General features: G+C 42.6%; 1 protein-coding gene across 19 annotated transcripts in view; it reads left to right on the forward strand.

Annotated features, from left to right (window-relative positions):
- The window catches only part of LDLRAD4 (low density lipoprotein receptor class A domain containing 4), a 386,138-nt gene that overhangs the window by 117,724 nt on the left and 252,224 nt on the right, over positions 1 to 16,190 (forward strand). For 5 of the 19 annotated variants that reach the window (XM_072757822.1, XM_072757826.1, XM_072757839.1 and 2 more), the window contains exon 3: positions 5,047 to 5,130. The exons of the other annotated variants lie outside the window; for them this stretch is intronic. The gene's annotated coding sequence lies outside the window, so the exon portion shown is untranslated. The remainder of the gene's footprint in view (positions 1 to 5,046; positions 5,131 to 16,190) is intronic. 19 annotated transcript variants of the gene reach the window in all.

The raw sequence follows: 16,190 nt of genomic DNA on the forward strand, positions 1-16,190 counted from the left end.
TTATTCACAAAAAGAGAAGTTGCTTTTATTATTTTTTTTTTTTAGAAGTTGCTTTTAGAATGGTATGAATTTTTGTCTGATTTTTGGGGCAATCAGCATGGAATGGCTATAAAATGGGAATCTTTTCCCACAACTATTGGGTTTACATTCTTTAGTTTTCACATAGGGTACTGTGATTTGGAAATTATGTTTGTGTGATGGAAAGATACGGAGAACTAGAAATGGTTTGGACTGATTTATAACCTATTAAATAAAAATACAAATACAGGTAGGCCTGTGATGGTTTAGGTACGATCCTTCTTTGAAGAATAGGAATGGGTAAATGACCATCTGAGCCTTTTGACTGTGTGATTCAGAGATTATTCATCTTGTGTTCTGAACTTAGAACCTGTTAATGGATATAAAGCAAACTTTCTTATAAAATATACTCCAAAATCATTTTGCAGAGGATTTGCTAAAGTCTTCCTCAGTGTGCAGTTTGTCTCTTAATACTGATCAAAAGGCAGGAGTGCATGTTGTTAGATACTGATAAATGTACTGAAGGCCTTTATTGAGTCCTTTGGCAGTTTAGGGTCGACTTTGAAGCTATCTCCAGTGCCACCAAGATTCATCTTCGTGGAAGTCTTCCCTGAAACCCCTGCTATCAACACCAAGTAGCTTAATTAAACCCCTGAAACTGAAATGAATTGAAAGAGGTGCTTGTTTCCACCTCAGTTCTGTGCTTTTTTGACACATTGATATATATGTATGTTCAATTTGCAGATTAAATATTTGTCATACTTTCATGCTGTGGCAAAGAATGGCACAGTATCACAGGGGAACTTTTAGAGGCTCTGGGTGTTCCTCCAGTTAGTCTGTATTGTCAAGATTTTTGTTTGTCTATTTTCATTTAATCAGACCTTACCTATTCTTTTCATCTACAATTGTACACTCCATACAGTGCTTAAGACTTAGGAAGACTTGGAGACTTGATGAATCTGGAGATATAGTGAGAAGTCAACTTGATCTTTCCATTTGGGTAACTTGGATGACTCTTGAGATGTTGTTTAATGGAAGGTTCCGGTAATCAGCTAGCAAGAGAAATTAGGATCCTTTGCTCTTTGTCTTTCCTATAGAGTTGATATTAGAGGCCAGTTATTAGGGAGTTTGTAGGGAGTTAGTGGCTCATCCACATTAAGTAATAAAAGATGTTGGGACTTGCTGGTGGCATTTAGTGTTTCTAGAATAACAAAATTCTTACTCATGATCACTTAGAGAGACCTCTTATACCTATCAGTAATTCATTTTTCTTATGGTGACTGGGTGACGGGCACTGAGGGGGGGCACTTGATGGGATGAGCACTGGGTGTTATGCTGTATGTTGGCAAATTGAACTCCAATAAAAAAAGCCACTTTTTTCACTACAAAAGTGACACTTCATTTTCAAGTCTTAAGTTGATTCTTTCTTTTTAAATATTTTATTTATTTGAAAGAGAGACGAGCATGAGTGAGGGGAGACGCAGAGGGAGGGGGGACAAGCAGACACCCTGCTGAGCCCAATGAAGGGCTCCCAGGACCCTGAGATCATGACCTAAGCTGAAGTCAGATGCTCAAGCCACCCAGATGCCCCTTAAGTTGGTTTTCTAGAAGCAAAGCCTAAGATAACAATATAGTTGCAAGTATTTATTTGAGGACATATTCTCAGGAACAGGGGATTGGGGAGAGCAGGACTGGGCCATAGGGAGGAGCTAAGCAAGTAAGTGGTCTCAGCCAGAGTCTTATTTCAGCACCGTCCTCTGGAGACTCCCCAGCATGAATTGGTCTAATTTTGAGGGAAGGGTAGGGCCGGGCTTTTGTATTATCAGTCCCTCTCTGGCTGTGGCTGCCTGAGGGCTAGAGGTGCTGAGGTATGGGGTAGGCCATTGGGCCATTGGGCATAATGGTCGTGGCTCCCATTCAGCCAAGGAGAATTTCTTGAGAAGGGGTGTCTGTAAGCTGTTGGGAGTCAGCACCCACAGCTGCTCAGGATGGGTGTGGTGCCAATAAACCAAGTATGCAATAGATTCAGGTGATGTAAATGCATTGTTTCAAGGTAGTTTAGCATATTTAATTGAATAAAAAAAACTTTAATTGTCCATTTTTGCTGTTTTATGCTAAATCAAGTGGAAAAGATGCAGGAGTATAAAAGGAAGAGAAAAGAGGAGAGGCATTTTACTTAAAATTAAAAATAATTTCTCTTCTAATTTCTAGTATACTGTAAGATAAAACAAGTTTGCAGAAACATATAAAAATTTATAGTTCAGTAAATTATTCTATGATGAATAAGCCTGTAACCATCACTAATATCAAGAATAGAACTTTGCCACCCACCCAAGAAGCCCCTATATGTGCCCCTTTCCCATCTCATCTTTCTCCTCCTTTCTTCCTTCCAAAAGTAACTACTACCTTGTCTTTCCTAATAATGACTTACTGGAATTTCTTTATGATTTAATCATCTAAGTTGAATCTATAATCTTTCCCTGTGTTTAAAAAAGTACTTGATAAGTCTTCTAAGTTTCTTATTAATATACAGGTTCTCACTTTATCCCTGTTTTCCTTGAAGTTTATTTGTTAAAGATCTGGGATCTACTGACCTATAGTTTCCTTCAGTTTGGATTTTGGTAGTTGCATAGTCATAGTGCAATTCAGCATGTTTCTCTGTCTTTCGTAGTCCCTGTAGCATGGTAACTGTATCCAGAAGATTCAGTATTTGGTTTAGAAGACGATTTGTGTTCTTTCATCAGAAGGCATATAATGTTTGCATGTCTACCTTTTTTAAAGTGTTATGTTCCTAGCTCCGTTAGTTTATTGGAGGCTATAAACTAGTCATGTTGTAATAGCATTTCTTTTTTCTTGTTATCTCGAACATTTTCTTGTTATCTGGAACACTTTGTTATCTGGAACATTTTGATGCCTCCCCTTCTCTACCATTTGGTTACCCAGTGGTACAATTCATATAAATACTTGATGTTCCTTTTAGCCACCATATTTTTAAAGTCACTGTTAGTTTTTAAAAAATATATATGAACTTAAGGATTTATTTTATTTTTTTAAGAGTTATGTATTTTAGAGAGCGAGAATGAGAGTGAAAGCGTGGGAAGTGCAGGGGGAGAGGGAAAGAGAGTCTCAAACAGACTCTGCATGCAGCACGGAGCTGATCGTGGGGCTCGATCTCACAACCATGGGATCACAGTCTGAGGTGAAAACAAGAGTCAGATGCTCAACTGATTGCACCACCCAGGCCATTGGTAGGCCATTGTAGGCACCCTACACTTATGGATTTAAACAAATGAGTTTCAATGCATTACAATTATTATTATTGAAGTTAAAACGGCCCCAACTTTGACCAATGATAATCTCTTCCAGTTTTTTTGCTGAGTTCTTTTGACATGACCATAGTAGTCTTTGATGATTTTCTTACTATCTGGTATGACAAGAGATTCCATGCTCATCTTGTACATTTTCTGCACTAGACCTGGAACCAGCTATTTTTTCAAAAAGGCTTGGCTTCTTTAAATGGGAAGTTGCATTTTAAGAACGTAATCTAAGTACTAGGGATGCTCACTGATACTAGGTTATTGTTTTTAGGTCTTTTCAGTGAATAGAGCTAGGCATATATACAAGTGCAAGATAAAAAAAGGTCTTTTGAATTTATTGTAATATATTCAATTCAAATTTAGCATTTCAGGATTACTGGGGTTTTATCTAACCTTTTCTGTATTACATTATCTTTCTTTTATACTGAGAATCCCAGTTCTCAAGGACATGAGGAATGATGGAATTAGAGTATCTTGTGCTTTATTCCTTTGATTTATCTCATTTTACAGATACAGCCAAGTTAGAAGAAAAATACTAAGACTGTAACCACCAATTATGATTACTAAAAAGTTTATTACAGAGGAAGGGATATTCTATCCCTGTCCTCTTTAGAGCTTTTCAGGAATTGAAGTTTTGAAAAATGATGCTAAGGTCTGAATGTTTGTTGTCCCCCTAAAATCATATGTTGAAATCCTAGCTCCAAGGTTATAGTGTTAGAAAGTGAGGCCTGAGGGAGGTGGTTAGGAGGTTATTAGGTATGAGGGCCAAGCCCCTCTGAATGGAATTATTGCCCTTGAAGAAGAGCCAGCAGAGAGTTAGCTCACCCCTTCTAATATGTGGGGTTACAGTAGGAGCATGGCTGTTTGTGAGGAAATGTGCTCTTGCCAGACACCAGACACTGAATCTGCCAGCACAGTATTCTCAGCCTTCAGAACTGTGAGAAATAAGTGTTTATAAGTCACCCAGTTTATAGTATTTTTGTTACAGCAGCTTGAATAGACTAAGACAGATGGTTTATATTTCCATATGGAAACAGTAAATATATATTATAAAAGGGTCATAATTCAGAAAGACATTGATAGGCAGAAAAATTGATACCAATATGATGCAATTTGATGTGGATGAAAATGCAGGTTTGCACTATATTTTGGTTCAGAAACTGAATTACATAAGTTTAGGATGGGAAAGTGAAAAGGTTAGTAGTAAAACAGAACACAGTAAAACTAGAAACTATGATGTATATTAAGAATTTGAGGCAGCTGAAAACAAAACCCCACCATTGGATTTTCATGCTGTATTCGTGGAAGCCTAGTGTCTAATCACTGCCTGTGATTTCCCCATGGAAACCCACATTGGTCAGGCCACATCTGTGTTCAGTTTTAGGTTTCATGCTAAAGTATGGACAATGACACACTAAAAAATTTGGATACCATGTCACATGAGAAGTAAATTGAGGATCCCAAGGATGGAAAGAATTCATATTTATAAGATGCAGGGCTTTAAATAAATGGAGTGGCTCCATGGTGAAGGAAGAAGTGGAATTTTAGCATTGCTTGAGATTATCATTCTGAAGCCTGTGAGTACAAGGTATAGGGAAGCAAAGTTCTGCCCCGCTGTTGGAAGGTGGCTTCTCTGGCAGTTGGACTTGTTCAACAGTGGGATGGACTTCTCAAGTAATGAGCTTTCCTGTCTTTTTTTTTCTTTTTTAAGATTTTAAATAATCTCTACATCCAACATGAGGCTTGAACTCACAACTCCAAGATCAAGAGCTACATGCTCTACTGACTGAGCCAGGTGGGTGCCTCAAGATTCCCTGTCTTTACAGTTATTTAAGCCAGCATACAAGCAAAGTCATATGGTTATCTGCTAACTCGAATACTCCGCTTTTCCATTGAGTATGTAATAATAGCAAGGAAGGAATATTTTTTTATGGCAGATAAACATGATTGTGAACTCCGTTTAGAGAATTTAATTTTCCAGGAGTTGTCTCTGGTGGACACCTAGCAAGGAGACATTGCCCGTTTACGTTGATACTATAATCACATAGATGATGAATGATATGAACGGCAGTACTTCATCAGAAATATTATCCCAAAGAATTAAACTTCTGGATGCCAGCTACATTAAACACATCTTGGTGCAGGCCAACCACAACAACTGCAGAGGGTACAGATTCTTCCAACGCAACGCGTTCACCCTCAAATGACACTATTCTTGAGATTGACGTGTGTATTTCAGATATTTCCTTTCACCCAACAGGCATATGGCTACGGCACAGTTGGAAATTGATTAGCTTTTTTTTCTGACTGTTGTTGGCCTTTGGAATCAGTGAGACCAATGTGTTTGCAGTTTCTGATGGAGCATAGGGAATGTGAGTTGTGGGTGGGCCATGGAATCAAAGACTTAAGCTTCACACTGTAGCAAGTCTTGACAATGGCGGCTCTCTCGAGTGATAAATGAGGTGTGCCCTCCACCCCAAGAACCGAGCCAGGCTCTCCTTATCCAAACAGGCTTTTCACTTTCCTGATTTCTCTCGTTATCAGTGGAGAAAAAAAAAATCACATCTCTGAGCCATTTTGGAAGCAGGTTTATTTTAGGGTCAGATCAAGAATAAATATCCTGTAGAGCTTCTCTTCCCAGAAAAATGTGTTCTCTGCTCTCAGGAAGGTTGTAATTTGATTGGAGATACAGAAAGATAAATACAAGTGAAGAGATATGCAGCATTACAGTGTACCCAGCAACGACAATTATCAGTATTTGTCAGTGGTAATTCTGTGTAGTTCCATGCTATCCTGTGTTTTATCCTGTTAGACCTTGGGCCTCCACTATAGATATCCGTACTCAGATAAATAAGTCTGACAAAAGATGTCTGCAATTTTAAGTCATGGAATTTCCAGGTAATACTTAAAAAATGAGCATGAATAGCTGTGAAAAGAACATAAGTACATATAATGTGGACTTTCCAATTTCTGCCCTTAGATGTACTGGCTGTTTAAATTTATTTACAAAGATAGCTTGGGTCAAGAAATTCTATAGTAGCATTACTCAAAAGGTAAAAAGTACACTGGGAGGTAGGGCAGTTGGACTCCTTCTCATACAAGGCCTCTCAGAAGTGGAAACTGAGTAAAAAGAGAAAGACTGGCACGGGCTGCTTTTTCATAATACAAGTGAGAGGGGATATGAAAGTGTCCATTCCTGGCCCCAGTGAGAATTTCTGGTATTTTTTGTCCCATCTTCTCTCTCCACTGAATTTAGTCCCTTTTCCCCAAGAGGAAGTGGCAGATGAATGGGAGATGAATATAGCAACCCCACCAAATTTTGCATTAAGAATTGCCTTTCAGGGGTGCCCGGGTAGGTCAGTCAGTGAAGTGTCCAACTCTTGGTTTTGGCTCAGGACATAATCTTAGGGTCCTGGGATTGAACCCCACGTTGAGTTCTGTGCTCAGTGGGGAGTCTGCTTGAGGGTTTCTCTCCCTCTCCCTCTGTCTCCACACCCCCCGGCCAAATAAATAAATAAATAATCAATCTTAAAAAATTAAAAAATATTTGCCTTTCAGAAGAAGGTTTACACCAAATATTTAGATGTTGAACATGCTTTGTAGTTACTGGCTTATGGGGAGGGGGTGTGGAGATAGTAGCACATGTTTAAGGTTATGGGTCCCAAGCAGCCCCCTGTGAAAGGAGCCCAATTGCTCATCAAGGTGATGGTGGCCTCAGGGAGTTATTTGCTAAAAATGTGCCTCTGCATGTAAATTACCATTGTTTTGTCACTTTAGTGTCCACGGCCGGCTTCTCCAGGGATGAATTCCAGTAGGGGAGGGATAGGCTTGAACCGAGTGCATATGTCTTTCCTTAAATTTTAAGTGCTTATTTTTGCACTTTATGTTGGGGGCTGTTCCATGGCTCCAAGCATACCCCACAGGCAGGACAGCCAACATCACCATGGCCCTGAGCCCGACTGGCATTGCCTCATCTGCCGGGAGATTAGGACATCACCGCTCTGGGCTTCTCCATGTGAGTTCTCACCACGTGAGTGGTGAGTCCGTCATGCATGTCATCTCAGGGTTGCCTGGATGGTATCATCACTACCTCATCTGGGTCAGGTGTTATCACTGGAGTGAAGGCCACACTGACAGAATGGAGAAGGGCCTGTTTGATGAGAAATGATGAGCTGCATGTTGCTCAGTACAGGTGTCTCCGGGCATGATGTCAGCTGCGCACTGTTGTCCCATGTGGGGGGTTTTGCCCCCGGTCAATGAGAGCAGGGTGATGGCGGAGCCAGGCATGCCTGGTCCCATTCCTGTCAGCAGCTGGCTTTGATGCAGTTGGCACATGTTGACGTGCGGTGGTTTCATGGGTAAGAGGAGCATGAACTTGGATTGTCATCCACAGAGGAGGTGGATGGGCAAGGACGTATATTTGGAATACAGGGTGAGCAGAGGTGCTAAGAGCAAAGAGCCGGCTTTTAGAATTTGCCACAGTTGCGTTGCCTTGTACATGGATGTTGCTGTTGGGGCCGGCGAGGCACGTGCTGTGCTAGCTTACGTAGGCCCTCTCCGCGTCACTTGTGCTATTCATGTAGCTTGTAGTGGAACCTTTCTTGTTTTTTCTGCACGCGAGTCACAATTTTACTTTCATATATTTGTGTCAGTACAGTGTCCTAGCGACCTTATCAAGCAGAGTCTTTTGCAGTCCGAATAAACCCTATAGTGTGGACCTTTGGAATATGCCGGTAAGTTTGCGGGTAGCAGGGAGCTGACACGTTGGAGATCCAGGCATGATCTGGAGCAGCTGTTGGGGATACCACGAGCCTGCGTGGCCTTGCCATCTGATCATGAAACGTCGCTCCGGTCGGGTACAGCCCCATGGCCTTTGGATCCCGGTTCCCTTGCCTCGGGTATGCGTCCATGTGTCTCAGCTGGACCGTAGCAGAAATAGAGACACGTCTTAGAAGACAAACTGAGTAAAACAAGTAGAAAATTCAAAAGGTGAAAGTAGCAGAAAGCAGCTTTGATAGATCTAACAGTATGGAAACCAACTTAATAGAAATGAAAAGGGGAAGGCGAAGATGATAAACATCATAAATTATTCTTGAGTGAGATTTAGTATTTATTTGTGTTAAAGGCCAGAAGGTTCCTTCCGACTTCCATTATGAAAATTACACGAGGAATCTGCAGATCACTGGATGTGGGCTTGTTGACTGCATGCCTACCGAGAAGGACTTAATTGGAAAACTACAATTTTTTCCTTTCTTTGCTTGAGATATGAGGACCCGACTCATTTTTTGGGAAAAACTAATCATGTTTCTAACAAGTTTTATGTGCTGTTATCAGGTTAATCACAAAAATGTCAACTGGCAGAAAGGCTTGAGAAATAAGAATGGAGAATGGGGGTGGATGGGCAGGCTGTGAGTCGCTTCCCTTAATGAAAATCTTTAGGATTGACTGCACCAAAGGAAAATGATAGTAGAAATTAAAATGCAGATTTCTCAAGTGTGCTTGTGTGGTTTAATTATTCCACACCGAAAAGAGTCTTTGTCTAAACAGAACAAAACCTGCTACGCATCATATCAGAGGGGCTAGGAGTGAGCTCTGAGAACAGTTTTGCATTTTTAACTACCATGTTGTCTTTGAGTTAGTGTTGGCTTGTGACCTAGGCTTTTAGGAAGTATTTTGACAGCTGACAATGATAATAGTAGTTCTCATTTCCACAATAAAATATGTAGTGTCAGGAGCAGTACTATAATAAAAATATTATATTATTATAATATAAATATAAGTATAATAAATAATGTATGAAAATAAAATTGTGACTTACATGTAGAAATAAATAATATTGTAATATAATAAATAAATATAAATATATTTAATAATATTATATATTATTAAAAATAAATATTGGTTGGAGTCTCATAGATACCTTAAGTCTTTATAATTATAATTCTCATTTTAAAAAATGTGCAACATTTAATTGCCAGATTAACAGCATTAGAGTACTCCTTTAGGTGGAATCGTAATATGATTTGACACTTTCCTTTTTGCGATGCCTGTCAGTATTAAAAGTCTCTAAATAATTCCGTGTACCGTGCAGGTTCTTTGCTGACTCTTTTAGACCTGATCCTTTTATCAGCAATGAGTAAAGGTGAGTTTTTTTTTTTTTTTTTTTTTTTTTTTTTTAACAATTTTAATTTTTTTTTTTAATTTTATTTATTTATGATAGTCATACAGAGAGAAAGAGAGAGGCAGAGACACAGGCAGAGGGAGAAGCAGGCTCCATGCGCCGGGAGCCTGATGTGGGATTCGATCCCGGGTCTCCAGGATCGCGCCCTGGGCCAAAGGCAGGCGCCAAACCGCTGCGCCACCCAGGGATCCCTTATATAAATTTTAGAGGATTGTTTTCAAATAAATATTCCAAAGAATAACAAAGAATGAGTTTTAACATACATTAAATAAAAATATTCTACAATAATCTCTGTGGCATGATACTATTTTTTGTTAAAAAAATATACACACATATTTAGTCTGTAGGATATATACTAAGATACTAACATCGGTTTGTTCTGGTGATGGGGTTGTAAGTGTTAATTTTTAAAATTACTTCTCCTGTATTTTCCATTCTTTCCCACCATGAACATTATTCCGTTTTTTTTTTTTTTAAGAAATATTCTTTAATGACACATGTTATTTGGGGTTTTTGTGTGTAGGGTCACATGTTATACAAATAGCAAGTCGAGGGGATCCCTGGGTGGCGCAGCGGTTTGGTGCCTCCCTTTGGCCCAGGGCGCGATCCTGGAGACCTGGGATCGAATCCCACGTCAGGTTCCCGGTGCATGGAGCCTGCTTCTCCCTCTGCCTATGTCTCTGCCTCTCTCTCTCTCTCTGTGTGTGACTATCATAAATAAATAAAAATATTTTAAAAAAAAAATAGCAAGTCGATTTAAAAATCCTCGGGGGGAAAAAATAAAAAATAAGAAATAAAAAATAAAAATAAAAATCCTCGGGGGAAGAACTTTGTTCTCTTTTTCCTGAGTAACTAAAGCCAGTGATACTTCGAATAGAATTATGCCTGGAGGAGTCTGTCAGTAGTTCCTTCCTGTAGAAGGAAAGGAAGGAAGCAGGTAAGCCTGGAGGCAGGTATTATGCAGCCCCGCATTTGATAGAGCACCTGCTGTGTTTGGAGTGTGTGATGCGCTCTGAGGGAGTAGATGCAGGGCATATAGGGCAGTGTCCTTGCACATCTGCATCCGCATCCGTATCCGCATCCACAGCTTATGGTCTGACTGGAGATCCAGGATGTACCCTCAGAGCAGTTAGTGAAGGAAACGGTGTGTGGTGTCTGATACAGGTAATTAGAAAAACTGCTCATCTTCATGGTCTAGTTCTGGGCCTTGGGATGATTAGGGCCCAGGAATATTGCCTCCTGAAGGGTAGAAGACGGAGGGGCTGGTTCAGACTATGGGCTCTGGATTGGCTGATTTGCATATCAAAGGCTTGCTCCCAGACATGTCATTTACTATCTCCAGGAATTTTCTAGATCTGGGAGGGGCATCCTCTTTCTGGTTGGTGAGGCCCCCCCCCCCAAGATTTCAAAGTCTCATAAGATCCAGAAAATTAAAAAAAAAAAACATGATTGATAACCATCTTGGGCTTCAGTTTCGTGTTTGCTGATTTACAGTATTTCAATCGTATTTTGAGTTTTCTTCTGTGCCCTCTAAGTGTTTAATTCTAACAGTCTTATGAATGAGTTACTCACTGTTAAAAACAAGAGAAAAGCTGCTTGTTATGTGATGCGAACGTGGATGTGGAGCACGAAGGAGGAGACAGATGAACGTAGATAGGAGTCATGGAGGAAACTCTAGTATGGTTTTGTGATCTTCGTCCCCCTGGAAGACAGGTGTCTGTCTGTCTGTCCTTGGAAAGGTCTCCTGCGCGGTAGCCCTGCTGGTGCTCCAGCGTCAGGCCATTGCTCTCCATCGTGAGTGTTGGCTCTAGGAGTTGCTAAAATAGAGAAATCTCTTAACTAAATGGGGTGCTGTCTTCTCCTACATGGAAAACTTAGATTCCCTCACATGTATTTCTCTCACACGTCTTCATTAACGCCGCGGAACGGAAGCTGGGCCGTGGGAAATGAGACAGATAATTCTAGCACAAAGTAGTCAGGCTGCTTTTACTTCTGTGCTCCCTGTTACAGAAATACTAATTTTCAATATTTGTGGTACTCTCTACCACTCTGTAGAGAGTGATGGAATTCTTAAAACCTTCTCCACTTTTTTTTTTTTTTTTTTTTGCTGTTCAATTTGCCAACATATAGAATAACACCCAGGGCTCATCCTTTTTTTTTTTTGCTCACAAGAAAGATTCCGCAGTGTCGCTCCGAAGACAGCCTGTGCATATGAACACTCTCCGCTGGCCGTTTCCTTTTCTGATAATACCCCGTTTGTATCTAGACATGGGGAAATGTCATAAGAATAAATTCATTTGATTTTGAAATATACTTCCTGTGAAAACCCATTTAGATTGACGTCCTTTCATTCAAAGGGCTGCCTGTCTCAGGTAACAAAGATTCCCTGGCTGGGTTTTATGAATTTTTTTTTTTTTTTTGACCAGAAGGATTTACTGGTTATTTGAAATTCAGAGTAGGTATCTGCTCCTATAAGTTCTGAACTCACAGTGAATTGGGTGTTTATCTCCAAGTTGATGAATGTTCTGCAAGAGACCCTGGTTACTTTTAAATGAAAGGAGAGAATAATCCGCAGCGTAGTGTCTTTCTTACACTGTCTCCCTAAAGATAGTTAATGGAACGATTCACAGGTCCTTCTATGGAAAAAGCAGGCTTGTTGGATGTTCAGCTAAAATTAAATATTTGATTTTTGAAGATTAGTATTTCTTTATCCCTGGATTGACCATTTTACAGAATAAGCTCTTAGAGATCAGGGTCTGTAATATATGTATTTGATATTGTGAACTTCAACATGAGAAAAAATAAATGTGAGGGTTGTTTGATCTTTAACATCTGAATTCTGTCTTTGGTTTAATCTCTCCTTAAAAAAAAAAATAAAACAACAACAAAACAAAACCTTTATAACTCCTTGCTTCAAGTAGCAAGAATACCCGAGATTCAAGTCCCATTTGTTTTAATTTAAATTTATTTTTTATTGCTGTTCAATTTGCCAACATATAGAATAACACCCAGTGCTCATCGCATCAAGTGCCCCCCTCAGTGCCCGTCACCCAGTCACCCCCACTCAAGTCCCATTTTTAAGGCAAAATTGGTGAATCCTGGTGTTGACTCCTAGACCTCTGTAAGTTGCTTCTCTGGGAGTCTGGGTCATGACCAGTCCTTATTGTAGATGTCTGAGAGAACCACTGGTCCTTCTAGGGTGTATCCCCGAGGTCACTGTTGGCAACGGATCTCTGAATGAGATGCAACAGGGGTTAACCCACACACAATTACTGTTTTTATAAAATCATTCAGAAGTGGAGGACATTTCTTGTCCATCTGATGGATGAATCCCTCTTCAGCAGCCTTGACATGTGGTCGTTCAGCCTTTCTCCAACAGCTGCAGTGATAGGGAGCCTCCTGCCTCATAAACCAGCCCACTGCAGTTTCGCATGGCTCTAAATTATTTAAATTTATTTCCTGTCGATGAGTAGAAGCCACATTTTTCGCTCAGAGGTCCTAGTTGTGATCATGAGAACCATGCACCGTAACCCTACGCGCCGTCCACAGGAAAGTCCTTTGGCCATGTGGAGGAATGCATTATGACCCGCTCCAGCCTCAGTGAATTACGACCTGTGATAGAACTTGGAATCTTAGTTTTAAGAAAACTCCCCAGATGGTTTTGATCCATGCAGGGTCTGAGAATCACTGTGTGGGCGGGAGAGACCAGTGGCCTGTGACAGCGTGAGAAGGCTGGGCGTCAGGTGGTGTGGACAGCTGGTGGGAGGCAGTGGGTCAGGCAGAGGAGTGCACGCGAAGCTCAAGGAGGACTCCTCCAGACACACAGGGACTAACAGGCTGGGAGGGCTTGAAAGCCGTCTTGGGTCAGAGTTGGGTGGGCCATTCTTTGGGACGGGAAGGAGCCCGGGGGGTTGAGGAGGCAGCAGGCCTAGTGTGGCTGATTGTGGGACTTGGGTAGAGGGCAGGTGCATAGCTGGACACGTCAGACTCTAGAGGACTCTCACTCACACTCTCGGATTCCGGGTCACACCATAGGTATCGGGGCACCAGTCAGCTCCCACCCAGGAGAGCCCTGAAGAGAGGGGTTTCATAGAAGCACAGCCATGGTAGTGGCAGTGGGGACAGAGGGGACAGCGTGGGGCTGTTGGCACATGGGTGGCCATGAGCATGTGGGTCAGAAGCATGATGGTTTGGGGATGACTGCACCTTCTAAGTCAGGGAGCATAAAAAGAGAAGAAACAGCTTTTTTTGTTTGTTTTCGATGCCTTAAAATTGGGTATATCTGGGGGATATGCAAGTGAGACTATCTAGGGAGTGGATCTGGAGCTCAGGAAAAGTTTTCTGAGCTGAAGTTGCCGTTCATAGGTGGTTGTGTGGATGAGCTTCCAGTGGGAAAAGATGAGGGGCCTGACACTGGGACTTGGGGACACCAACACCTAGGGGATGGGTGGAGGAGGAAGAAGCAACAAAAGAAAGAGAAAGGTAGGGAATAAAGGGGAAAGGAGAAAAAATGAGTGGGAAATATCAGGAAGGGAGACGGAACATGAGAGACTCCTAACTCTGGGAAACGAACTAGGGGGGGTGGGAGGGGAAGTGGGCAGGGGGGTGGGGGTGACTGGGTGACGGGCACTGAGGGGGGCACTTGATGGGATGAGCACTGGGTGTTATGCTGTATGTTGGCAAATTGAACTGCAATAAAAAATAAATTTATAAAAATTAAAAAAAAGAAAAAAGAGAGAGGAGAGCCAGACGCGTAAGAGAGGACCAGGAGGGGGTGAGGACCTGATGTCTGGCGCGCAGTGGAGTGGGAGACTGCATGCGGCAGTTCTGGCCACGGGGGTGGCTGTTGCCCAGGCCTGGGCGCCCCTCGGCTGCGGCTCCTCTGTGTTTAAGGAGCTATAGTTACTAACTGCCCAGTTTGCATCAGAATTTAACTTTATAAATCCTATCTAAATTGAGAAAATATTAAAAACATAGGTATAAAGCAGTTTTTTCTTATAAAACAGCTATGATTTTTTTTTTCACCTGTCATCCCTCTGTGCTCCCTCCGTCCCATCCATCTGTCCAGGTAGATGTGTGCCAGGTGCTCTTCTAGATGCTTCTATGGCACTTTCCGGATTCACTCCATTTATATGATTTCTGTAGCCACTTTCTCTTAGGTGGTTTGGGGCCGGCTTGCTTAGGAACACCTTCAGTTTTGGAAGGTCCTCCTGGCCAAGGACCTGTTTGAACCTTCTGGAAAATATTGATAAGCAGTTTAGTTCGTGTTCTTCACAAATCTCTTCTTTCATACCTTTTGGGGTGGAAAGGGGGTCTGCTAGGGTTCTGGTTCAATCTCTCCCTTTACCCGTGAGGAAACGTGAGACTAGGGAAGCTGTGCAAGGTCGTGGGGGGCGCGGTGGTGGTGACGGGGGCCCAGGCCTTAGGGAACTGAATCGTCTCCAAGCTCCTCACCAGCCAAGCACAATCTCCTATGTGTCCGTCTAGTTTTCTTTATTTAACTTACTTATTTCCTTTTCCCTTTTAAACTTGAATTTGTTCGTTTAGCAAAGCGCTAGGACTTTCTTTTATGGTTGTTTTTCTCCCACTTACGTTTTTATCCTTTCTGATTGGGAGAAGTGGAGGACAGAGTGTTTGGCTTTTCTTTGTTTTGTGATATTTCTTGTTTGCTGTTTGTTATCCGGTGCTGGATGTACCTGCATAGCTTCTGGGTGGACAGGGTCTCACGGAGCATCTCCTGAGGACAGGAGAGGCCCTCACTCCGGCCCCAGGGCCTTATTCCTTTGTCCTGGGGGTGTCTGGGGGTGGCTGGGCGTGCTGCAGCCCTGGCCCTACTTCTCCAGAGGAGCCAAGTGGGTCCGTCCCAGAGAGGCTGGCCTTCCCCTGGGAGGAGCTCCTGGAAGTCAGAGTTTGTCACGGTTTTACTTCGCAGCCTTCAGCGAAGCCTTTGTCCTTAGCTGACCCCAGTCTTACCTGTGTGTGAAGGAGGAACGGGTCAAGTTACTTGACTGTGGGGGCCGGAGTGGCCTTATAACGGATGGGATGCACTATTATAGCATGAAGACATAGATGCACTCCTCGGTCTTTCGTTTGAAATGCCACTTGAAATACGTATCAGGATTCAAAAGTGACCATGGGGTCTTGTCTAGGATGAACCGTCTGACGCCCGGAGTCCCATGACTCAGGGGGCCCGTGGCGGGGAGCCGGAGGTAGCTGCCCACACTAATCGTGGGGGGCAGGGGTGCAAAGGTGCGCAGCTTCCTATCCTGCGCCTCTCTCGGGGGCGCCTCACTCAGGCGGCAGGTAGGCGGGCGGCCCGGAGTGCTGCGAACAGAGGGGGCCTAGGGAGGGCATTCAGGCTCAGCGGGGTCAGAGTGAGGCTCGGATGTGCCCTCAGCTCTGCTGTCCTGTTGCTGGCTGGCGGTGCACCAAGTGGCTTCATAGCCACGTGCCATCTTCCATAATCCCCTGCTGCTTTTCATGTGAAATACTTCGATTTCTGGAAGCTGGGAGGTTGATACAGGGAGAAGGGCGTAGGGTCTCCAAGGGCAGATCTACTGCGGCAGAGGCCTTGTTTCCAGGCTCTGGCAAGTTTACAAGTCGGATCAAAGACACCAACGGGCTTTCACCCGTGCCGCGGATTTGCAGTGGCAACAAGCAGGGCAGCTCCGGGT

This window comes from Vulpes vulpes, chromosome 5, assembly GCF_048418805.1.
Source record: "Vulpes vulpes isolate BD-2025 chromosome 5, VulVul3, whole genome shotgun sequence".
Classification (NCBI taxonomy): Eukaryota; Metazoa; Chordata; class Mammalia; order Carnivora; family Canidae; genus Vulpes; species Vulpes vulpes.